The sequence below is a fragment of the Manis pentadactyla genome, chromosome 3 (assembly GCF_030020395.1).
Source record: "Manis pentadactyla isolate mManPen7 chromosome 3, mManPen7.hap1, whole genome shotgun sequence".
NCBI lineage: Eukaryota > Metazoa > Chordata > Mammalia > Pholidota > Manidae > Manis > Manis pentadactyla.
The window spans coordinates 75,486,345-75,512,209 of NC_080021.1; the positions used below are offsets into that span (position 1 = coordinate 75,486,345).

At 42.8% G+C, this 25,865-nt stretch overlaps 1 long non-coding RNA gene across 5 annotated transcripts in view; it reads right to left on the reverse strand.

Moving 5' to 3' along the window:
• The window catches only part of LOC118923570 (uncharacterized), an 89,892-nt gene that overhangs the window by 23,783 nt on the left and 40,244 nt on the right, over positions 1 to 25,865 (reverse strand). The window contains exons 5-6 of one of the 5 annotated variants that reach the window (XR_008996308.1): positions 25,604 to 25,770; positions 24,206 to 25,186 (exon numbers count right to left, since the gene is read on the reverse strand). The exons of the other annotated variants lie outside the window; for them this stretch is intronic. This is a non-coding gene — a long non-coding RNA (uncharacterized LOC118923570). Of the gene's footprint in view, positions 1 to 24,205; positions 25,187 to 25,603; positions 25,771 to 25,865 lie in introns of those variants that run through there. 5 annotated transcript variants of the gene reach the window in all.

Below are 25,865 nucleotides of genomic sequence, written 5' to 3' on the forward strand. Positions count from 1 at the left end.
GTACACTGAGTCTTTGTTGCTCTGTAGACTTGTATTTTAGGCAAGGATGTCCCACAGTCATTTCTAGATGCTAATTGTGATGGCTCCCAGGATTCCCAGCATGTCTGCTCACTCTCTGAAAGCTCTTTGAGGGGTTCTCATCATTAGAATTCCCTGAGTTTTCACTCCTTCCTTGCAAGCCATCTGGCCTCTCTGTACTGCAGCTGCAGCCCGCCCTCCCCCTGCCACTCACACCTGAGCCTTTGACATCTCCCACCTGAAGCAAATCTATCCATCAAGAAAACCCAAAATTGTAAACAAAAATTGTTTTCCCAAAATTTAGAATTAAAAATTGTTTTCTTTTAAACCTGCATTAGGTTTTAGGCTTAATTTTTTTTTCAAATGCATTATTTATGCTCTTGGAATATACATTGCTGTATACTGGAGAAAAAATATCCACCTCCACTTAATCATTTTGCCCAATTAGCTGATGCCCCTTGCCTCAGTGGTGTGCCTCATGAACATTTATAATTGTCATTAGCAGAAAGAGCAGAGAAGGTCAGAATGCAGGGCCTTGGAGAGTCAAAAGTTGTCGGCAGTTGCACGTGGACTTGAAAGCCCCTGTCTGCTTCCCTCTAGAAGAAGGGTAGGTGCCAACTAGCAAGTCCTTGCTCGCAGTCATTAACCCTGGCCAGAGGGACACTTTGGCTGACAGAACCACCAGAGCACCACTCAAAGGAATACATAACTGTTGGTGGCATGTGTATGATGCAGGAACCTGGGAACAAGAAGAGAGAAAAGAAAGCAAAGGCCCAATAGCAGTGGCTGCTGCTGTTCTAAAATTCTAGAATTTCTAAGAGATTGGCCATGTTTTGGGGAAAATGGCAGTTCCTATGGCCAGGATCCTCACCTGAACCTAAACTACTTGATGATGTAATTGGCCTGCTGCTGGGTTATTGCTTCCACACTGTAGGCAATGATCTATTATTGACTGAGTCACTATATAAAGAGCTCTGCCCAGTGCTCTGTGCAGAAGCAGAGACAAAGGAGGATTACAGACCTGTGGGCTGCTGGATGCAAACCCTATTCTAGTGCTTGACCTACTGCCGGGAGAATAAAGCCAGGTATAAACCCTTCTGCCCCAGGAACGTTCCATTGTCAGTCCCCAGTCACTTTGAATCCATAATGAAGTTTCCCGGGGCTGAAACCCTCAGGCAAGACACATGTAAAAGAGAGCTTTCCACTTTTCCTATCTTTGGAACCAATAGCTTTCTTCATTTTTGTGGTTATTGTTACTGTTTCTGGTTGCTTGCTTATTTTAATGGAAGTTATTTTGAAAAGATACCCAAGCAGCCCAAAGTGTTCCTGACAGATTTGCCTTTATTTATAAGATGACAATTGTGAGCTTGTGCTCTAGTGACACAGGGCATGTGACCAGTTAGAGCAAATCCAGACAAGGATGATGTCCTAAAGCCCCTAACAATATGTGGCCTGAGGCAATTCAACAGGTCCGTGTTCCATTCAATAGCAGTGAAACCAGAAGAAAGTTCTTAGCTCTCCATTCATTTCCCATGGCCGGTGGTGACACCCCAGGTAGACAGCCATAGCATGTAACAGTTGTGCTGTGAAATAGAAAATAAGGCCCGACTGCCAATTCAGCCAACTTGGAGCAGCAGGTCCATCCTCCCTCAGGAACCACAAAGTGTCTGAATAAAACAGTGTGCAGAGATGTGCAGAGACATACTTAACCACGCTTACCACATACCTGCTTTATGCCAAGTTTTAACATACACTTTCTCTTTAGCCTTCTCTTATAGGCTGAATTGTGCACAAATTCATATTTTGAAGTCCTGATGCCCACTATCTCAGAACATGACTATATTTGGAGAGGTGGTTAAGTTAAAATGAGGCCCTTTGGGTGGCCCTAATCAAAGCTGACTGGTGTCCTTCTAAAAAGAGGAGAATAGGACACAGCTGAGGGAAGACCAGGCAAGGACACAGGGCGAAGGTGGCCTCTACAGCCAAGGAGGGAGACTCAGGAGACCCCCAGCCGGGCTGAGACCGTGACCTCCAGCTTCTGGTATCCAGAACTGTGAGAAAATAAACTTCTCTTGTGTAAGCCACCCCATCATGGTATTCTGTAGGGCAGCCCAGCAGACTAATGCACCTTCTCAAAAGCTTGTATTTTCAGGTTAGAAATGAGGACACAAACGCTCAGTGATGGAAAGTAATTTATTCAGAATCCCAAAAGGTCACAGAGTGGGAATGAAAACACACCTCCTGGCTTTGATGCGAGGGCTTTGAAAAGACCACGGAGCTTCCCTGCCCCCAAAGACAAGAGACACACTGGACAACATCCTTTCCCCATAGGTGAGCAGATGTCCCCTTAGCCTGCCACCCTGCGGCAGCTCTAGAGAGAGGGTTGATATGGAGGTCAGAGAGTGGTGGCAAAGAGGCTGACCCATCTCCTGCCATTCAGGAGTGTCCCTTCCACCAGATGCTCCAGCACAGGAAGGCAATCAGGGGATCCCACTACTGAGCAGTTACTGAGGGCAGGTTCCCCAAAGGCTTTCACAGGCGTTATACCAGATAATCCTCACCACTGCCACCTGAGCTTGGGACTACTATCACCCCCATTTTACAGATGAGAAGTCTGAGGCCCAGAGGTGAAGTGGTTGGCTCAGGGTCACCCACCAACAAGAGGCAGAGCAGGATGAGAGGCCAGGCTGGCATGGGGCCCAAGGGCTGCCAACCACACAAAATTGCTTCTGGGGTATAGGGTGCTGGGGTAGAATTCTGTGCTGGGAACTTCATAGAAAGGAAGCAAAGACCATGCCAGTCAAATGATACATAAGCTAAATGGGAAAGATTCAGTGGTTTAGGGATATTCTGTAAGTCTCTCTTCATAGTCCCAGAAGGTCAGTGAGGGGCTAAGGACGAAGCTGCACTAAGGGCCTTCCCCTCCTGCCATTCCATGGGACTGCTGTGATTTTCATAGGAAATGTAATGGAAATTGCATGAAAATCAAATTGGAGACAGAAAAAAAACCCCACATCTTTCCAGATGTTAAGAGTCTTTCTTATTCCCTCATGACACCCTTCTGTGGTAGATAAGAAGGTATTTTTGTAAAGCTCACCCACCCTTCCTTTTCTCTAACGGTGAAAACGAGGTTCAATAAAGCAAATGACATGCTTGCAATCCAGATAGTGTTGGAGCTCCCCCACCTAGTTTCAGCGACTTTAGGTGACCTTTCCTGACCCCTCTTCCCACCCACCTCCAGTCATGTCCTTCTCTTCTCCTTAGTTTGTCTGTTTGTCTAAGGCTGACAAGTTCTTCAGTCCATCTTAAATCTCCAGGCTTGAATCCTCAAAAAGCTATGAAGTTTACTCAGATAATTTTAAAATGCATATGAAGATTTCTATGGAAGTTTTCATGAGTTGCTATTGGCCACAGACACCTGGCTAGCAGCCCCTGCCCCAGATGTTTCCCTCTCTGTCTCCAATAAATTGTAAGTCTTTTCTCTTCACCCATCTTTTCCCACAACTTTCTTCTCGCCAATACATGATGCCCTTCATCATACTGATTCAAGGACAACCTCCACTTCAGAAAGCATCCTTTGGCTCACCTCTATGGTGCTGTCCTGGGCCACTTCCTGTCTGACCATTCTAGCAGCCTCTCTCTTCACCTTCACTTCTCACGGGAGCTCTGTGGACTCCTGCACTCTATTGATCATACACATGCAAACTGATCATTGCCTAATTTTCTGTAACTGTGGTCCCTTCACTTAAACATTCCATATTAAACTCCTGCTAAATAGGAGGCATAGAAATAGGTGATGGAATGCGGGAGAAACTTGTGATCTTGTATAGTCCACAAATGAGTAAAAAATATGAAATCAGACAATTACATACAAATTTGACACATTACCTTACCAAAAAAGAAACTTATGGGGTTGTGTGGGAGCATAGAGCAAAGGGACCTGAAGCAAGTTGCCGGGGGCGCTCAGGGGGTTTGAGGAGGTGGGGACAGCTGCCCTGAGAGAGTGGCATCTCCAGCAAAACCTGAAGAATGAGCAGGGGTCAGTCAGACCACTCTGGAAGGAGACCACACCAGACAGAACAAAGAGCTTGTTGACTCTCCACATTAGGGTGAGCTTGACTGAGTTGAGAGCCTGCAAAATCCAGTCTGGCAAGCTCAGAGCTCAAGAGGTGACAGGCACGAGGCAAGAGGACACAGAAACCAGATTGTGGTCATCCTGAACAGCCACCAAAAGGACTGTGCATTATATGCTAAGAGTCATAGGACCTGATAAATAGACCTCTTAGGTTATAGGACCTCTTAAATAGAGGAGCAATATGGTCTGACATGGAGGAGGAGTTGAGAGCTTATTTCACTTTTTTTTTAAGTTTGGATATGTAATACATTCATATTTTTCAAAAAACCAGAAACTATGCAAAGGTTTCTATAATTCAGCAAAAGGTCTTTCCTGGCTCCCAGTTCACCTCTCTCTTAAATAGATAACAGTTTTTCATAGTTTCTTCTATCCTTTATGACTTTTTTCCATGCCAGTAGAAGTAGATATTACCAGATTCTTATTTTTCTCCTTATACTCGATAAGTAGCATGCCATGCACTGTTCTGTACCTTGAATTTTTAGTGATAGCTTTTGACTGTTTCATGTATTGTCAATTCAGCTCTTACATTAGGATTAGTACTAGGACTAGTGTATCATCATACCCTTCACAAGTGTAAGTCCCCTCCCCTTCCAGGTGGTAAGCATCTGGGGGACAGAAGCTGCATCCTACTCAATTTTGCATGAGGTAGGTGTTCAGTAAAGACTCTATTGAATTGAAGTAGGTAGTGAAAAAGTATCTCTGTTGAATAAGTTACTGCTGAAAAGAACAAATGCTTCATCTGGCCTTTCTCTCCCATCATTTCTTTTAATGATGCCACTTTTCCAACATTCACCAAGGTAAAAGAATAAATCATGAACCCCCACTTACCCATCCCCTAGTTTCAACAATTAGCAAATTTGGGTGCTCTTGAGTCTCATCTATCCCCACCACCCATCCACTCAGGGAGGAGAGGACTGCAGTATTTTAAAACAAATGCAAGACTTCATGTCATTTCCTCTGTAAATACCCCAGAATGCACCTCTAGCTGCTGAAGCCTGTGCTCTAAGAACATAAACGCATGCCAACAAAATTAATTGTACTTCTATCATCTAATAACCAGTCCACAGTTTGATTTCCCTGATTTTCTCAAAATAACTTTATTCAGTTGACTTGTAGAGGCAGCAGCCACACAAAGCCCACAGATGATATTTGGTCATTGTATTTATAGTTCTTACATCTCTTCGATTCCAACACAGTCCCCTCCTGTCTTCCTCCCTCTCCCTCTTTCATGCCACTGAGTTGTTAGAGAAACCATGCCTTTTGTCCTACATAGTGTCCCACATTCAGCATTTGGCCGATGGCTTCCTGACAGTATCATAAAACTTATTTTCTATCCTCCACATTTCCTTGAAAACTGGCAAGCTTTGTGTTTTGCAAGCTTCCTCCTAGCTGCTATGGGGAGAACTGATTGAAGGTGGGAAAGTGATAGGCGGGTTACAGGCATGAAGAGCAGCTTCTCGTTTACAGCAATGGCTCATAGCCTCAGTGAGGACAGAGGAATAGGCCAGTTCAAGAGACACTTGGCAGGTAGGATCAACAGGCCTTGCTGACTAACTGGAAAGAAGTGTGCTTCTCAATGCTCTGGCAAGAATCTGGGCCTCACCAAAGAGCGGCTTTCTCCTGGAAAAGCATTTACATGTTTACTGACGTTTTCCTCACAATTCTCATTTATGGCAAGTTTTAAAGGCGAAGTTGTAATATTATTGTTAGTATTAAATTTTACTGCTGTGGCTTTAAAACATAAACAAAAATAATTCCTTAAGTAGTTGGAAATTGTAATGATACTCTCGGGAATATATTTTATGGCTATGGATACTGTAAAGCACAAAGATAATAAATTTAAATTGCAGTATTAGTATTTGGAATATATTTTATTGCTTTAGCTAGAACACAAAGAAGCAGGATTCATAATTCTTTTTCTTTCCCCAGCAGCAGGTTTACATGCAAGGACACTTGGTCTGGTGTGTAGGGAGGATCAAAGGTCACCAGCATCACAGGTCATGCAATGAGGTAAGCAGCCTGGGCGGATGGGACAAGGTATAGAGAGGCATGACTCTGACAGGTGGTCAGGGAGCTGGAGAGAAGCAGGTAAAGTAAGGAGGCGGAGGGGCAGGTGGTCCCACGGCATTGAGGAGGTGAGATGAACCCCCCACTCCACTGAGAGGTCTCTGTACCCCACCCACCAAAACACCCCTGGACTTCACATGCTCCTGATTTGAGTCTAGTTTTGAAAACAAGCTCTACAGACCAAGGGCTGGTTTGGGCTTTGGTGCTGTGTGGTCTTTCAGGGTGTAGACACTGCCTGCGGGTCCCTCTGGGTCCATCTCAGGGAAGGGGCTGCCTTACACCCACCCGAAACCTAGAGGGGTTCCTCTCTTCTCCCTCACACCCTGTACATTGTCAGATGCTGGCCTTACTAGTTCTGCCCTCCCAAATATTTTTCACACGGGTGACTATCTTCCACCGCATCTGGGACCACCATCATCTCCACGGCCACTTTCATTACAGCCTCATTACTGTGTCAGATCTTGCCCCTTGCAAGCCATCCTCCTCGCTCATTGTAATAAACCAACCACGATTTACAGAGCATTAGTAATGTGCCAGGGACTGTGCTAAGCATCTTATATCAACATCTCATTTGGCCCTGACATCTTCCTTATGAAGGAGGGATATCTCTTTCTCATAAATGAGGAAACTGAGTTCAGATGTTAAATATTAAAAGACGTAATGTACTTAGAAAAATCACCCGGCCCAAGCAGAAAATAAATCTTAGATCCTTTCCTGTTCTTCAATACCCCCTGTTGCCCTTCCTTCCTTCCTTCCACAAATAAAGCCCTTGGCATGAAACACAAGAGCACTGCCAGTTTCTCCAGGCTCATCCATCACCACAACCCTGAGGAATCGAGGAACCATAGCTCTCATTAACTTGTAGTTCTTGGAAGGCCATGTGCTCATTATTCCTCTAAGCTAGAGTGCAACCTCTTTCCCTGTCATTGTCTAACTTCTATTTATCCTTCAAGATTTAAAGGAAGCCTACTTTTATACTATGCACTTCCAAACACCCATGAGCAAGGGGCGTGTGTGTGTGCACACATACCTATACTCACAGCTAGATCTCCCCTCCTGGCTTCCGCTGTACCTTGGGTATCTCTGGATCACAGCACTCACCCTGTAATATTATAACCACCTGCTTGTCTTAGGAGTACTTTTATCCTGTAACTTGTGTCTTTTGTCTGTGAAATTCCAGAATTCAGTACCTGAATCCTGGCACACAGTGGGTACTCAATGGCAGTTTGCTAAATGAATACATGAGCAAACGAATAGCATAAAATGCAATGAACACAACAGTAATTACTATAACAAGGAGACATAAGCCTTTTAAATCTCAAAGAAATATTTTATTTCTATTCACATACTTACATTTAAGTATATAAAGAAATCTATTCATATACTATATTTCAAATTCATTCTGCAGTTACTTACCTGTTCTCATTCTGACGCTCACCAAATGTTACTTATAAACTCATGGTGGAGTATAACTGATGGAGAATTGGCAATTCCTTTCAGTAAGTGCATGGAAAACAGCACCCTAGCAACCACCCAAACAAACATTGGGAGTTGTATTTACCACGTTACAGCAAACTTGGAATGCATCAAGCAGTTAAAGAAAATAGAAAGTTGAGTAAGTTTGAATCCTCCTGAATGCCAGAGTTGACCTAACCTCTGTGAGCTTCTTGCTTGGGAGAAAACTCTTAAATTCTCAAGTTATGTGAAGCTCTTTTCTTTGCAGTTGGTCTGCATTGAGCTCGTAAACTCCCAGAGTCAGAGTGTGGCATTCAGGGCTATGGAAAGTGGGAGCAGCCGGCAGGAACGAGGCCTCTGACCATGGCCCGTTCCAGCCTCTGTTCCTGTTTCCATAGAAACGGCCATCTGATCAGCAAATACAAGTTCAAGACTCTTTGACTTTGTTTTCCTTCCTTCTTCCTTTGTGCTAACCCTCAAGGTTTGGCCATCAGAGAAAAATGGGCTCATGGCTAAAACTCACAATGTTTGCGAGGTTAAATATTCTCCTAGTAGAAACACCGGTCCGCCGGGGCCCGGGATAGCCACCCCTCCTCCTCGGGGCGAGGTGCTCAGACCTCCACAGCACCAGTCATCTTCCAAGTCACTTCCGGCAGCCAGTGACCTCCACGACTGCGCAGGTTGCTGGGTATTCATGATGGTCCCTATCAAACTGAGATAAATGTGTTCCGTAATGTCTGTTTTTATTACATTAGGCTAGGAAGATGAAATCAAAAGGACTTCTTTCAACAAAAATGTCCTGTGTCGACAGTTCAATACTCTTTCTGCAGGGCCTCGTGATTGCCCTCATTGTGTGCTGGATAAAGGCTAACAGTGCAGCTACCTGCTAGTTTGACAAGGCTGTTCTCTCGCCCCCAGATTGCTAAGGCTTCTTCTTCTTCTTTTTTTTTTTTCACAGCATCCCTCTAATTCCACCAAACCCACTGGATTAACAAAAACCTAAAAGCAGAATAGCACAAAATGATATCTCTGCATGAGCTATTATACTTTGCAACCTGTGATTACACCAGTTCAATCTAAATGCCCCAAAACATAATTCATTAATTCAAGCCATTTCAAAACTGGTAAATAGTTTCACTTCTTGGACTTTCTGTTACTATTAGTTTTCAGCAGAGAATTATGAAGCAGGCAAAGGCCACATGAATGAGGTGGTGTAGGGCCAACTGCATAATCAAGATGACTGGAAAGGAGGGGCTGGCACAGGAATGGGGCTGAGAGTTGACCAAGTTGGTTTGGAGGAAATAAAATGAGCAGAGGAAAAGAGAGAAAGAGATCAAAGAGAGGGACAGCATGGAGATCAAGGAGGAACTCTCAGGTTGGGTAGATGGAGCTATTCAGGCTGCTCCCATGCCTGTGGCTGGCACCCCTTAGTTATCTTGGAGATGCAAACCAGTGGGGCTGTGCTCTAGGGCCACCAGGCACACACCAGGCCTGGGCCTCACCCCTGCTTGAAAGACCAGCATTCAGGATGTCTTTGGTCTCCCAGCCCAACCCCTCAAGAAGATTTCCTGCTGTGACAGAATCCTTGGACTGATACAGAAGCACAGTGTGTATTTAATTTACCATATCAGAGAAAAAAGTTGTCCTAACATTCTTAGTTGGTCCAAACTCTTCCTTGTAAAATAGCTTTCCAAACTGGGAAAGAGGATGTTGGGGAGGAACGCAGATCTTGGGCCCAGATGAACAATGTGTGGGCCCAGATGAACAATATTTCTGGGCAGTTCTGGTTAGGATGGAGAGGAATAGAACGTTTAGTAGATTTGCTAGAAACTCTCTCTTTACTACTGACCCATTTCAGGAGCAGTTTGGTGGTTAAGAGGAGGGATTTTGGAAAGAGCAGGACTTTGACTCCAGTAGCAGATTTGTCCCTTACTAGCTGTGATATGGGCTGATTGAACTTCCTCAAGTCACTTGTCTTCATCTATAAGAGGGAAGTAAAAATAGCACCTACCTCATCAAGTTCCTGTGAGAACTAATTGCAATGATGCAGGTAAAGTGCTTAGCACCTTTCTGGGCACCTATTGGACCTCCAGTGGAGTTTGATCATATTATTTGAAGCATAGTAAAAAATGATATAAAATAGAACTAGACCATAGCAGTCTATAAGAGTGAGGAAAAAGGATTAAACACAATCTTCGGGTTTTAATTCTCTTAGCAAATTCAGGGACACGAAGCTTCATGTTGGTACTAACATCATCCTAAAATCCAGCCCTAGAATAGGAAAGATGCTCTAGAGAGATGGGAGCTCCCTTCCCACTGGTGAGGATGGCCCTTTGCACCTGGGATGGAGGGAGGCACCTAGAAGTGCTGGGGAAGGTGGGTCAGAATGCAGGTGGGGCTGAAGCCAAAGGAAGTAAAGAAAGAAATGGCTGGAATGCAAGTTAAGCTGGAGGTTCTCCTTTCCAGAGTCTCCTCCTGGAAAATGTCATGCTCTCACCTAAGGGGCAGCTCTGCCAGGAAGAGGAGCACCTGGTACTGCAGTTATTGTGTGGGCTGAGCTGACTGGCCAGCTGGAGCTCATGGGTAGCGTGCCATCCTGGATTTCACACTGTTTGCACAATTACGAAACAACAAACAACAGAAAAGGTGCCAATTCACTCCTCAAAGGCACAGGCACCCTGAGCGCAGCACTCAGACACCACGAACATTGATCCACACTCTCTTCTCCCTGGGGAACCTCATGCAGGGCCCAGAGCCCTCCCCAGGGGCACTCTTCACCCCCTGCCTTTGGATGGAGAGCCAGCTCCTTGCTGATGAGCCGTCTAGGACCAAGAACCACTACACACTTTGTGGCAGCAAAAGCTTTTGTAGATTCTGACCCCTTGGTCTCTTCGCCCTCCCTGGCTGCTGAGGAGGGAAACCAGCTGCATCTCGGAAAATAATTCCACTCAACAAACAATGCAGTGCCCCGACGAGTCATAATGAGATCTGGTTCAAATGTTGGCACACACACAAAATATTAATTAAAATAACGTGCGTGATAAATAATATTGGGATCCAAAGCATAGGACTCCTCTAATATCACAGTTGGTAATTATGTGAGCGCTTGCTAACACACACTCAGAATTCCAGTGTTGCTTCCATGACAAAATTAGTCTCTGGGAGGTGACCTTGAGAGGTCCTTAGTGTGAGTGACCTCCTGTTTGTAAACTGAACAATGTCTGAACAACCCCAGAAGAAGAGTATCTGACCTGATTTTCAAGTGCAAAGGGAAGAAATTCCTTGAGAACTTAATAATTCAATTAGATAATAAATATTTGAGTGCCAGCTAGTGTAAGGCTCCACTTAGCACTGGGAATAGGGGTGGGGGTTGGGGGGGAACTGTGGTTCTTATTTCAAGAACTGTTGGTTAACAGTTGTCCCAGATAGAAAGCCCTTCTACATGCCTCACCTCAATCTTTCATGCTGCTGTTTTAAACCCATTGCTACCTGTTTAGTCCTTGACTGGGGACCTCACAGGACTTCAGTTCTTATGATTCTAGGACCTTTATAGGGTACTAGGGACTTGAGGTTAGAGCTGAAAATTGGTGTCTCTAGTACTTAATGCTCACCACGGAGGTCTGACCTAAGGATTCTCACCATCTCCAGCACAGTGAAGCAATGGTATGCCATCTACTTTATCTAGACCTTTTAAATTACTGCCGAAGTTGACATTTATTTCCCCTGTTAGTACAGAAACCAAACTGGGAAAGGAAAAGACCCCCATTATCTTAATTCCAAAACCATTTTCTATCTGTAGCTAGGTCAACATTTCGGCATCTCATTAAATGTATCTAATTTCATTCTCTGAACAATAACCCATGCATCACACCAGTGACCACAACTTCAGTGTCCCAGCCCCTAAATTCTATTAGTGTTCAGAAAGCCTCATGGTTGCAACATAATGTTCAATCAGTGCAGAGAAATTAATTAAATTAAAATTATTTTTATTGTGATTTAATTAGCTCGATTTAATTACTTTGTTCGCTGACTGAACATTCTGTTTACAGCCAGATCCCCACTCTCATTCATGGCATGAATGTTCCCATAGAATTACACATTTTCTCTGTTCAGCCATTGAGGCGGGCTGAGGGAGTTTGCCAGAAACTCACAATTTATCACAATCAGCATCATCACAAATTATAGGAAGCATTCAGCAATATGATAACTTCTAAATGAAGTGTCTGAAAGCAGGTCACACCACCAGCCTCGGCTGTTAATCCATCATATTTCGTAGTCAGCCTGACACCCTGTCCAATGTGCTGTGCCTGCTTTATCGCCGGGCAGCTCCTATGAGATGCTGTCTCCCAGGGTGCCCCTGAGGGGTCCGGCTCCCACACAGGCTGCTGTCCCTACAAAAGGCCTGCCTGACTCTCCTCAGCCTGCCTACAGCCCTGACCCACCCTTGCTGAAGCCATTCAAGCTGGCACTCCTGCCTTCTCTCCCTTCGAGCCAGGGGTCCTGCACCTGAGGTTCACCATCTGAAATTCAGTATTTCCTCTGACAACGGATGTAGGCACCAAACCCCACAGCCTGAGTAGTCCCTGGGACTTGTTCACCAGAGAACACCAGCATTCCTACAATGCCATTACACTTACTGTACATATCTGGGAACATTTTACTTTCACACTACTTCTAAACAATAGTAGGTATTAGATCCCCCCAAGACATCACACGTGACCACAGCCTTTTTTTACTGCAGGTCACTCTGCGACATAGTGTGTAATCAAGCTGGATGACAGTGACCTTCACACTGGTGCCTTTAAAAAATAAAATCAGCTCTAACTTGCCTATATTTGAAATATGTTGTCTTGATTAAATGCTCAAAGTTGTACATAGTTGTTTTCCTATGTTCTACAACTGTATTTCAACATACTTGGCTTTCTACATGGCCATATGTATTTTATTTTATGATCTGAAACTATTTTACTGAGAAGGGATGCACAGGAATTTACTGTTGTGGTTCTGGAGGCCAGAAGTTCCTGACTTTGCCTGACTGCTCTAATAGAGGCCTAAGCTTTTGTCCCTAGATTCGTTCCCTGTGGCTGCTGTAACCTATTAGCACAACCTTGGCGCCTTCAAGCAACAGGAATTTACTCTGTCATGGTTCTGGAGGCCACAAGTTCGACATTGGTCTCACTGGGCAGACGCCCTCCCTCCAGAGGTTCTGCAGGAGAGTCCGTCGCTCGCTGCCCCGCCACGCGCCCAGCGGCTGCCAGCATCCTTCTGCCTGTGGCTGCATTGCTCCAGGCTCCGCCTCCAGCCGCACACTGCCTCCCTCTCTTCTGCGTGGCTGTCTCCTCCACCTGTCTTATAAGGGCCCATCTGAGGACATTTAGGGCCCCACTGGATACTCCAGGATGATCTCACCAACTCAAGGTCCTCGACTTAATCATGTCATCAAAGATTTTTTTCTAAATAAGGTAACATTTACAGGTTCCAGGGATTACAACTTAATATTGGAGGGGAGGGCCACCATAGTCCTTTGGCCTAATTCTTTATTGACCATGCAATTCTGGTAAGGGACATAAAGCGATTTCAAAGATGTGACAAAATTCTCACCAAATTTAAAAAGATGTCCATACCAAAGCCTAGTAAAATAATTAGGTCAGAGTTAATGTGGTGGTTAAAGAGAAAGCAAGGCCTTTAGAAAATTAAGTTTTCACTAAGGCCCAGGAGAGGAAACCAGGTCTCTTTGTTCATCTTCAGGTGGACAAGAACAAGTGTTACAAATTTTGCCACTAGAATATGTGCGGCTCTTGGGCCCCTGCATGCTCGGGTCTGTAATGGTGCTTCCCTCCACCTCTCAGCCTGCCCTGAGGGTGCTGTACTTATGTGCCTGCAAAGTGGTGAATGAGGAACTTACTCCACTAACCAGAAGTGAAAAACAGGAGGGACTGTGTGTTTTTCAGTTAAATAGAACAAAAGGAAATAAGTGTTAACTTTAACATGAGAAAAGCCGCCTGTTTGGAGCAGAATCCCCAGACAGGTGTGCCAGACCAGAGTTCATTCCCAAAAGGAACTCTATAACCACCTCACTGGACATCATGAGAATGGTGCATGCACTGATCCAGGGACAGCCTGGTATCATTCTCTGGTCTAGAAATCAGACCCAGCTTCTTGCCCCAACTATGCCTCTTCTCTATGTCATTTCATTCTAAAAACCCAACCTTCTATGCACCAGTTTCCCCATCTGCGGGAGATGGACTAAAAGGACTCCTTACAGACAGGACTCACTCTTATTTTCCTGTGTGCAGCTTTGAGCACATTGCTTGGCACACAGAAGGCTCTCAATATATAGTCATTTACTTGAACTGAATGTTTGCCTTACCTGACTCACAGACTCAGAGTGATATTAGGCGTGCTGCTTCTGAAGATAACTCCGAAACTACTAAGACAGAAGGCATCGATATTGATGCAGATGTCATTGCTCTTACACTATGTCATTGTGCAAGGTCCCTTCCAGCCATATGACAGTTTCATTCTTTTTTTAAAATAGCCTCAGAGAGTACACATCTGCATGGGTAATGAGTAGAAAGAGCTCTCCATTACTCAAGCTCTTCAATTCACAGGGCATGCCCTATCAAGAGGGACTGTGTGCCAACCTTGGTGTTTATCATCAGGCTGGAAAGACCTTTGAGATTATCTAATTCAACATCTTCCCTTTACATATAAGAAAACTGAGAGTTGTCCAAAGTCACATTCCTTGTTAACAGTGAAGAACCAGGCAGCTAGAACCCACTTCTACTATCTGCTAATCCAGTGTATTGTCTATCCTATTACACTCTTTCTTTAACCCAAGTTCTTTACCTGACCTTGTAAAACCGGCATTACCTAAGAGCAAAGTGTTCCAAGCTGTCAAAGAGTATGTTAGTGACTTCTCTCCCACAGGCTGGGTTATAAGAATCCATAAATAAAAAACATTACAAGGTACTCTGCAAAAAAATGTAGAACATTTGGTAGTGCTTGATTTTGTAGTGTACCATTTTGATTGCCTCTTCTTGCTTTCCTTGTAATCTTTTTTTAGTTATTTACTTAGTGGTTACCTTGAGGATTACAACTGACATCTTAAATTTATATTATTCAAACCTAGTTTGAACAATAACAACTTAATTTCAAGAGTATACACTCTGCTCATATATCCCAGTTTCTCCCCTTTATATTGTTATTGTCACAGATTACATCTTTATACATTGTATGCCCATTAACATGATTTATAATCATTGTTATGTGCATTTGCCTGTTAAATCAATAGGAAAAATACAGAGGTTACAAACCATAACAAAAGTGCAATGATACTGGATTTCAAATTTACTTATGTAGTTACCTTTACTGATGCTCTTTGTTTTTTCTTATGGCTTTGATTAGAGTCTACTTTCCTCTCATTTCAGCTTGAAGGACTCTCTTTAACATTTATTGTAGAGCAAATTTACTAGTAATGAACTCCTTTGGCTTTTGTTTATCTGGACAGGTCTTAATTTCTCTTTCATTCTTGGAAGATAGTTTTGCCAGATACAGAATTCTTCATGGACAGGGTTTTTTTTCTCCTCCTTGCAAGACTTTAGCTATGTCATCCCACTACCTCTGGCCCCCATGGTTTATAAAAAGAAATCACTTGTTAATCTTATTAAGGATCACTTGAACGTGATGAATCACTTCTTTCTTGTTGCTTTCAAAATTGTTTTTCTTTGAGTTTTGACAATTTAACTATCTTGTGTCTCAGTGTGAATTTCTTTGAGTTTATCTTCTATGGAGTTCATTGAGCTGCTTGGATGTGTATATTTATTTATTCACTCAGATTTTAGTAAGTTTTTGGCCATTATTTATTCATTTTTTTCCTTCCCCTTTCTCTCTTCTTCAAGGACACCTACAATGTATATATTAGCATGTTTGATGATATGCCATACATTCCTCATGTTCCGTTAATTTTTCTTCACTTCTATTTTCTGCTCCTCAGACTGGGTAATTTCAACTTTCTTATCTACAAGTGTATTAATCCTTTCTTTTGCCTGCTCAACTCTGCTGTTTAATATCTATAGTGAATTTTCATTTCAGTTATCATAGTTTTCACCTCCAGAATTTTGGTTTGGTTCCTTTTCATAATTTATGTCTTTGTTGATATTCTTATGTTGTTCATACATTGTTTTCCTGATATCCTTTATTTCTTTGTCCATGGTTTTTTTTAGCTCACTGAACATATTTAAGACAGCAGATTCAACATCTTTGACTAATAATTCCAATGTCTAGGATTCCTCAGGGATGATTTCTGACAAATTCTTTTTTTTCCTATGAATGGGCCATAATTTCCTGGGATTTTGTGTGTGTGTATATATATATATATATATATATATTTTTTTTTTTAAGACTATTATCTTTTTTTTGGTATAATTAATATAAAATTACATGAGCAACATTGTGGTTACTAGATTCCCCTCATTATCAAGTCCCCACCACACACCCCGTTACGGTCACTGTCCATTAGCATAGTAAGAAGCTATAGAATCACTACTTGTCTTCTCTGTGCTATTTTGTATATTTTTTAATATGTTGTTGCTAAGAACTGGACATTTTGAGTATAATATTATGGTAATTCTAGAAATCTAACTCTCCCACAACTCAAGGACTCCTGAGTCTTTTTTACTGAGAGCTAAAGCCAGCCATTTGTAACTCTTCCAAACTATTTTTTTGCAATGTATATAGTTCTTTTTTTGTGTGGTAGTTGGTGTTTTTGTTCTGCTAGGATCTGCAATCAGCCAGTGACCTGACAAAGATTTCCTTAAATATCCTCTTCCCAAATGAAATGCAGAAAGAGGGCAAAATGAGTTCCTATCTCTGTAAATCCCATCAAAACCTGCTTCAGTCCATGAATGGGTTGACAGTTCCTAACAGCTCAATCATTGGTGGAGGGGCAGATTCCTGTAGCTTCCAACTCAGCCATCTTCCTGTGATATCACCCAGTAGTGACTGATTTTAATTCAGAAACAAGACAGAGAAAATAGCTATTAATTCAAAGTTCAAAGCACGTGTTTTTCCCAAACATGCTTCCCAAAAAATATTGCATCAATTTGGGTCTTGACTTTCTCATGGTCTCTCATGAAACATTAAACACCCCAGTGATGTTTTTCTGCCGTCTTTAAGTTACATATATTCTCAAAATCCCCCTAGGAGGCAGGAAAAGTACAAAACATGCTAAAAAACATGATCAGGAAAAACAAATTAGGCCTAGCAGAAGGGTCATAATTGAGGGACAAAATGATATTGCTAAATGAGATGCATCTTCCAGGACATGAAGAGAGAGAGAGAACTAGTTCTCAGGATCAAGGAACACTTGATCAAGAGAAACATTGAGTCTAAGAACAAAGAAGTCCCTGACCTCCCTGTATTTATTATATGCTCTCTTCACTTAGCACTCAGCCGCCTGATGGGTTGATGGGAGCGCAACATTTCCAGAGAGGGCATGGAAGCACCAGGCTCCTGCCCCAATACCTTGCCCTATGTATCTCTTCCATTTGGCTATTCCTGAATTTTATCCTTACAATAAACCAGTGAACATGAGAAACCTGTCTTCCTGTGTTCTGTGAGCAATTCTAACAAATTATCAAGCCTGAGGAAGGAGTTGTAGATACCCAGTTTTAGTGCTGAAGAATTGGAAAATTGGTTGGTGTCAGAGAAAATACTGCACAAAGGTTAAGATTTGGATGTGTGTTTTGGGGGGTACATAACTCAGCTAATTACAAGGAAGAAGGGAAAGAAGCAGAATCCTTGCTTTCTCACAAAATCTCTACTTCTAAGCATACATTAATTAAATGTATGAATGCTTTATTTATGGAATCAAGAAAGCAAAGTAGAGAGGTTAATGGGTGTTTCATGATAGAGATTTATTTTGCTTCTATATAGACATGAGATTTTGCCTGAACTTTATGAAAAAGATTGTAAGATTTCTTCAGGACTTACTCCACCTGCCCATCAGTGCTGCTTTTACATTGCAGGTGATCTTTTGGGAGAATGAGCAGGAAATATGGCTAACATTTAATGAGGGAGACATCTGTGAACTGATCACTATGAGAACAAAGGAAGCATTCTAGGATTTAGGTCCCAGATTTAGGCCACTTTTGACTCCTTCTGGAATGTCCCCTGCAGTTTCAACATTAAAAAATATCTTATTTAGATTTATGCCAAAGTCAGGCAGCCAATGAAAAGGGAATACCATTGCATTCAATCTTACTAATTTTCTTTTCATATCATTTTTTTTCTTTTTTTTCAAAATAATAACAGACATTTTCTTTCACAGACATGCAATTTTGTCTTGCATCAATGCCACAGGGTAGGTCTCATTGTTCCTATGTTACAGAGAATGAAATGGGGCCTCAGAGGTAGTATAAGGTTATGCAAACATTCAGTTGTAGAGTGGCAATAGGACACAGGCACTAACTAAATCCCACACTTTTCCTCAACCCTATGATGTCTTCCTTCTTTCTCCTACTCTTTCCTTTTTCTCCTTTTTCCCCATTCCAAAGGCACTCACAGCCTCGGGACATGGACATGCACCCGTACTTCTAAGATCCACTCAGAACTCTGAGTACCAGAACTACCTGGGGAAATTTTGTAAAATCTGATGAATGGATCTCATCACAGACAATCAAATCATAACTCCTGGTTGTACAGCCTAGACATTAGCATTTTGTCAAAAAAAACACATGTGATCCTAATGTGCAGCCAGGATTGAAAACCACTGCTGTAGAGCATGTCTGCACACCTTATTAGCCATAGAAAAGAAAATACTCACTCTTTCAAACAGAATCAAATGTCTGGAGCACGTCAGTGTCGGTTGACAAAAACAAAAGACAAAGTGACTGGTGAGACTCACAGAGGGCAATCTGAGTGACATGTTTAATGCCCCACTGGGATCACACAATGTTATACTAAATAGGGAGAAAAGTCTGGAACATTCTTGTAAAATAAGGAAGAATGGTGTCAATGGACTAGAAACTTTGAGGTAGTAGGCATGATTTGGTGATGGTGAAAAGAGAGGGGTCAAAGTACTAACAAAAACTGGTCGGCACTGACAAGTGCCCTGTGGGAAGTGAGTGAGATCCCCCAAACACCTGGGAAATTCTCAGACTTGAACTGGAGAGAATGGGACTGTGGGACAGTTGGTGGGTGGCAAAGGAGAACAGTCTGGTGATCACACCTGTGCCTCACACACAGGGCTGGTGGCTGCCAGGCAGGGACCTGGGGAAGGGCCCCCATAAGCACCTCCACCACAGGAGGCTTGAGAGGAATTATTTTAAAAAGCAGTGAATTCCTGAGGCAAAAATGCCACCCTAGTAATTTGCTGCCACCTTCTCCCAACCTAATAAGATCCCTAAGCAAGGAAATGCAAACCACCAAATAAATAAAAAATTTTAATTTCCCCTTTGGGGCTAAGAGAAGAGGAACCAACACAACGGCTGAGAAAACCATCTCAAGTTTCCGAACAGGGTGAATGCGGAACTCCTTCTGAAGGAAAAAGCAACTGAAACGAACTAAAAATCACAGAATTTATGAAAAGATTTAGTATAAAAAGGAAAGAAAATGGTTTGGAAGACTCAGGGCAAATGTTTATCTATGAAATAAACTTATTCCGAAAAGCAGGGGATACATTTAACACAATCTTTAATTTGGATCTTCAATGTTAACAGGACATTATGGGGAATAGTCATAAAGAGGAAACAAATGATAAATATTCCTATTGGTGAAAATCATGCTCACTGGAATTTTTTTTTAATCAACTTTAACCCGGGCAGTGTGGCAGATTAAAATTTCCAAAGGTGGCAAATCTCCCAACCCACATGCTCATATGCAATACGACCTTTCTCTTTCATCAAGAGGAGTCTATTTATTCACATTCTTGAATCTAGGCAGGGAGTAGGGGGATCCCTGTGATTTGTCTAATAGAATGTTCTGGAAATGATACTGTACCAGCTCTGGTCATAGCAGGGCTGGCAGCTTTTGCTTCCTGCCGGGCCTGCATTGGAAGTCAGCAGGCAGGTAAAGGCATGTCCATCCTTCGACCATCATGCTGTGAGACGCTCAAGCCATACAGAGAGCCGCTGGAGAGTGAGACACCACAGAAAAAGAGAGAGACTCAGAGAGGCCATGCTTAGGGAGAGAGAAGGGAGCATGGAAGTAGACCCAGCCCCTGCACCAGCTGAGGCCATGTGATCAGAGATACACCCCCCAGCTGAGCTGCAAAATTGCTGACCCTAAATATTGTGAGCAAACTAAAATGGTTATTCCAAGCCACATAGTTTTGGGATAGTTTGTTAAACAGAAATAGACAGTGGGCAGAGGCAGCCAACAGCAGGCAGCCTTAGATATCTTACAGAAACAGGTGAATTTGGTGAATGTACACTTGCTAAATGTTGAAATCCAGAATGTTGGCAGCCCAGATATTACCTTACAAGCAGGAGATGGGCAGATTCCCCTCTTGGACTTCAGACCAGCTACAGGGGAAAGACCCAAAGCAACCCACTTGGGAGCTCCCATGGCCACCCTACAGAAAATCTCCCTTCAGCAGGACCCTGCCCACAGGCACACAGCCGCCAGGCAGCTGTAAGTCCCTCATCCTAGATGTGTGCAAACAACCCAGGATTGCTAGACATCCAAGGAAGTCTTCACTATGAAAGAAAGAGACCAAACACATAGAAAACGGGAGTTAGAGGAAACAAAGGGGGAAAAGAAAACTAAAAAGCAAAAGCAAAATGATCATTATCGTTCTTGGAAAAGGACATATCAGAGAAGTTACTGCACCTCTAAAACAAGAATAGGATGCTATTAAAAAGAAAAGGTGGTCAAAGAACAAAAAAGAACTTTTGGAAATTAAGTGTATGATAGTATAAATCAATAGCTCAGCAGAATGGTTGAAAGATAAGTTGGGGAAACTTTTTAGAAAGAAGAGCAAAAGACAGATGGAAAATAGAAGAAATAAGAAATCAGAGACCCATACAGATCAACAATGATCTGTTTCATTCAAAAAAGGAGTTCCAAAAAGAAAGAACAGAGAACATGGGGAGTAGGAAATCACCAATAAAGTAATTCAAGGGAATTTCTCATAATTAAAGGGCATGACCTGCACCAAGTCACATCATCATGATACCTTACAACAAATGGTGAGAAAAAGAGAAGTATGAAAGGAGAGAAAGAGAAGTTGAGAGAAAGGTCACATATACATGTGAAGTCAAAGTGACTTAGAACTTAATGCAACACAGGGAGCTGGAAGACAATGGTGCAGTGCCTTCCAAATTCTGCAGTTATCTCCATACAGGGCTTATCTTTCTAGACAAACTATGAGTCAAGGGCATGTGTAGAATGAAGATGTTGTCAGGCACAGGAAAATTAACCTCCTACATACTTTTTCTTAGGAAACTACAGGATAGTGTTTCATTAAGCAAAGGAATGAACCAAAAAGGAAGAAGATATGAGATCCAGGAAACAGGCTTCAACACAGCAGAAAAATAAAGAGGATTCCAAGGACTTTAGTGAAGGGGGATCCCAGAAATGACAGTAGCCAGTTCAGACAAGAGCTTGTCAGACAACTGCAGGACAGACTCCCCAGGAGACGAAGATAGAATGTCTAAAATGAATGCACACCTCTAGAAGAGATCTGGAACACTTGCATAGAATTGGGGGTTGATAAATGTAATGAAAATCAAATAAATAAACAAGCAAAACAACTCTAATCCGATGCAGCATTCTGCAGATGAAACAAAGTATGAACGCCATATGAAATTTTAAGCTTATTACTAATCACATTTTTAAAAGAAAGAGCTGAAATTAATATAAATATATTTTATTTAAAACCCAATATATTGAAAATATTATTTTAACATAAAATCAATATAGAATTGTTAATGAGATATTTTATATTTTTTTTCATATGAAATCTTTGAGATCCACTGTGTATTTTGCATTTACAGCCCAGCTCAATTTGCACACTAGAATTTCTCAAAAATACTTGATTTTACCTGTATCTAGTTCTCATTAAATTTGCAACTGAGAAGGTTATTCACAAAGCAAAAACATTCCGAACATACTGGAAATATTTCCAAAAGCCATCTGTTTTCAAATTTAGATATAAAAGAATTTAGAAAAATCAATTCCTTAGTCACACTAGCCACATTTCAAGTACTCAATAGCTACATAAGCCCAAGGGCTATTTTATTAAATAGTTAAGATCCAGAGAGATCAAACAGTTACTTGGAAAAAGAAAAATAATCACAGTTACCACATGGCTCAGCTTTAAATAACATACTCTAAATAGTCATTTAATCAAAATTATAATATGAGCTCCATTGGGAAGATGGGGATGGGAAATGTTCATTGTATCAGGGGAGGAAGAGGATAGAAAATAAAACCTCAATGTCTGAAACTGAAAAATCAAAAAATAGCAATATAATCTTATTAAATAGAAACATAGAAGACAATAAAAAAGGAATCTATCAACATAGTTCCAAGTGACTGCCTCTGAGTGACGAGGAATGGAAAGTGACTCAGGGCCCTTGTTTTCCTGAACCCTCACAGTATTGGTTGACTCTTTAAATTCATGCACATATGATTTTGACTTTTATAAAGATCTTGAAAAATGATGATGGGAAGGTCTGTTCACGAGTGTATAGAGGGAGCATTTTCTATGTGACATTAGCAATGTAGGACCATCCCCTTGAAACATGCCACCTTCCCATTGTCCTGCTGAAGGAGGCGAAGCTGGGAGCAGCCCCAAGTGTAGGAGGGAAAATAAACAGGAAGGAATGCGTTGCTGACAGATGCACTCTCCTGGCCAGATCCCAAATCCCACTCCCAAATGCCCATGCCCTGAGTAGGCTCACAGGGGCTCTGGCGAGGTCCAGCTCCCCGAGGCTCCCAGGGGAGGCAGAACTCTCAGGAGGTGAGGCCACACCACAACAGGGTCACATGCACTGCCTCCCACTTTCTCTCCACCTGGGAAGGCTGCCCTCTGTGAGGTCTGGCTATCCCACCTGGGACCCCATCCGCAGCCCCAACACCTCCTCTGTCCTCTACACCAGGCCCTACAGCCCTTCACGACCCAGAGCAGAGCTTCTTTTCCCATTACATTTTCCCTGACCAGTCCTGTCCTCACCAACTATCTTTAAGAAAAAGATCTCATGTGGTATGTCTCACAGTTTGGGCCTCAGTGATAAACTGTTTCAAATTACACACTATTATTTCACATATAATTTCCAAACTGCATGGTAAGAACAAGGACAATACCATATGCTTCTGCATGCCCCATCCTACCTGGCACAGGATACACCCGAAGTGCAGATGTAAAGAGTACTTGATGAGCAACTGTTGATGGTGACATTATAGATGCATTTATGCATTTCTATAGTATCTCTTATCACAGGAAGTAGAGTATTTCATAGATAGGAAGATCAATGAGAGAATTTTTATACATAGGAATTCAGGTTCAGTGCAAGTTCACTCTTCCTTCAGTTCATGGCACAATATTATAATTGGCAGTAAAAAAACCTCTCCCTTTTTAAATTGTTTTTGCATTTTTTCCTCTTTTCCTTGATTCCTATGACCCATTTCCTTCCTCTCTTCCTACCCAATAGATACCCATCTAGTGTGTTAGAACTATGCCCTTGGAAACGCATGCACCTTAACAATGTTTGTATTGCATGCTTTTCTTAACTTTATTAAAATGGTGTCATGTTATAGATCTTGTTCTATTTCTTGTTTTTCATTTAACACTTTTTCTAAAGAACTGTGTTTATCCATTCTTTCGATTGCTGCATAATATTCCCCCATAAGCTTCTATCACATTGCACCTATCCATTCCCCAAGTGAGGGACACCTATGTTGCCTCCAACTCCCTAGAGCCCAAAATAATGCTGAGGAATATCCTGCCATGTGAGTTTCTGTATGGGTGTGTGCAAGAGTTTCTCTGATGTACACTGAGATTGCTGTGTCATGGAATGTAAAAGCATGTAACTTGGCTAAGTGTTTTTGAATTGTTCTCCAGAATGGCCATACCCATCTCACTTCTACCAGCTGGAGATGAGAATCCACTATTGTGTCATTTAGAAATAGCTATCACATTGAGTGTGACAAATAGTTTGGGGAGCATAGCTGAGGACCTCAGAATATAAGTCCCACAATGATTCTTGTCATTTCCACAAAAAGGAGAGAACATAAAGACAGAGGCTGTGGCCTGTAGGTCGGTTTACCTGGGCCATATCCCGTTAAGGTAGGGATGTAATGCACCATACTGCTTACCCAGTCCCCCTGTTCTGGGCTTCTGACTCTTGGCTGTCCTAGTTAGGGCACAACTGATTTCAGACAGCCCTTTGATTATATGTCTCAAAAGGTTCTCTGACTTGGGAAAAAAAAAAGAAAGAGGGAAAGTGAAAGACAAAGGATTAACTAATAATACCTGAATCCACAGTTTCTTAAAAGGTGAACACACACACACACACACACACACACAATTAACTAGAAGTAATGTGGCTCTGAGGATGACACGTATTTCTCACCAACTGGGGAATTGAGGAACCCCTTCACCAGGTGCAGCTGAGTGAAATGTCTCTGTCTTTTCCTGCCCGCATCCTCATGTTTCATCACCCAGGGGCTGCATGGTCCCAGCGGTACGGGATTCGCCTGTTTCCCCTGTCCCTGCCCTCCATCTGGGGACTCCCTAACCGTGGCTCCTCTGAGTATCCCTCTGCTATCACCCGTCCTCCTCAAGTGTGTCCTGTCCCTCCACATGCCCACATTTGAGCTTGAAATCAGACGTGTCAGGCACCCTTTTCCACTTTGCCACAGCAGCAGAATCTTGAGAGGTGGGTGGCTAAGTCGCAGATCAGATGTGGAGACCGAGGAAGACAAACACCTGAAAATGGGCAGAGAGCCTTCTTCTGCCAGGCCTCCCATCTCACCGAGTGCCCCTCAGCTTCCTTCCCTGATTCCCACCATCTGGGGTCCACCTATGAATTGACAAACTCCTTTTGGTCACATCTGGTTTAAGAGAAAGAAACAAGGCGTTGGGAGACCTGCACTAATAGGCAGCACTGGGCACACACACTGGAAGCAGCTGCTGTTTATAGCCCTCCCTTAGGGTGGCCTCATGCTGGACCTCACACCTCCCCTCCCTGACTTTCCCCTGTGGGGCATTGTTTTACACAGAGCATCTGGAACCTCACGCTCCTGCAGCTCAAAAAAAAAAAAAAATCGTAAATCCCATGAGTCTATGAAACTAAAATTAACCCTCTTCCTAGGAAAACTTCCTAGACCCACTCCTGATTTACCTCTTATTGTAAGGCAGGTCCCCACAGCTCCCAGCTCCTCACTTTCTCTATCTTAGATGGGAATATAAAGATCAGCCAGTCAGCTATCCAGTAGAAATGCTGCCCTGTGAATCCTTTGTCTACATAACAGCCTATGAGGTTTGAAATGTTTCCAATTTCTTAACTGGGGGGAAAAAAATGCATGATTTCGGGTTGTCAGTTCAAGACTAATACCACACTGTGTAGGAGGCAAGTAGCAAGGACCTTCCCAGACACATCCAGCTTGGTGTGTTATCTGTGTGTCTCCTCTGAGCCCAGGGCTTCTCCTGCCTGGTCTTGTCCCCACAGAAATGAGCGTGGAGCTGGCAGGCTCAGAACAGGCTCTGAACACACCATCTGACCCCACCAGCATCCTCCAATACCTACTCCCGATTTCAGACACCTGAGCTGGCTCCATTGGGCAAAGTGGCGCCTAATTACCTCCCTTCTGTTTTTTCCCTCCTCTCCTCTCTTGTCCTTTCCCCTCCCCACCCCTCAGAGGACTGCCTTTCCAAGAAACAACACACACGCACACCTGGCACAGTGCGATAGGGAAGCTCACCATGGATACCGGGCTACCATTCCCACTCCGGTGGCGGCTCCTGGGAATAAGTAACTATCTCTAGAATGCTACAAACTCCAGATGTGCTCCGACTAGTGCCTGGAGACCTGGTTTCCTTGTCTCATTATGCCAATTTTTTTCACAAGTTTCATATATGCATATCAAGCCTTCAAAAGAGGGAAAAATGGGAAATGGTAATCTTTTTAATATGCTACCACATGCCAGCCCTGAACAGCTGTGCATACACAACACGTTGGACTGG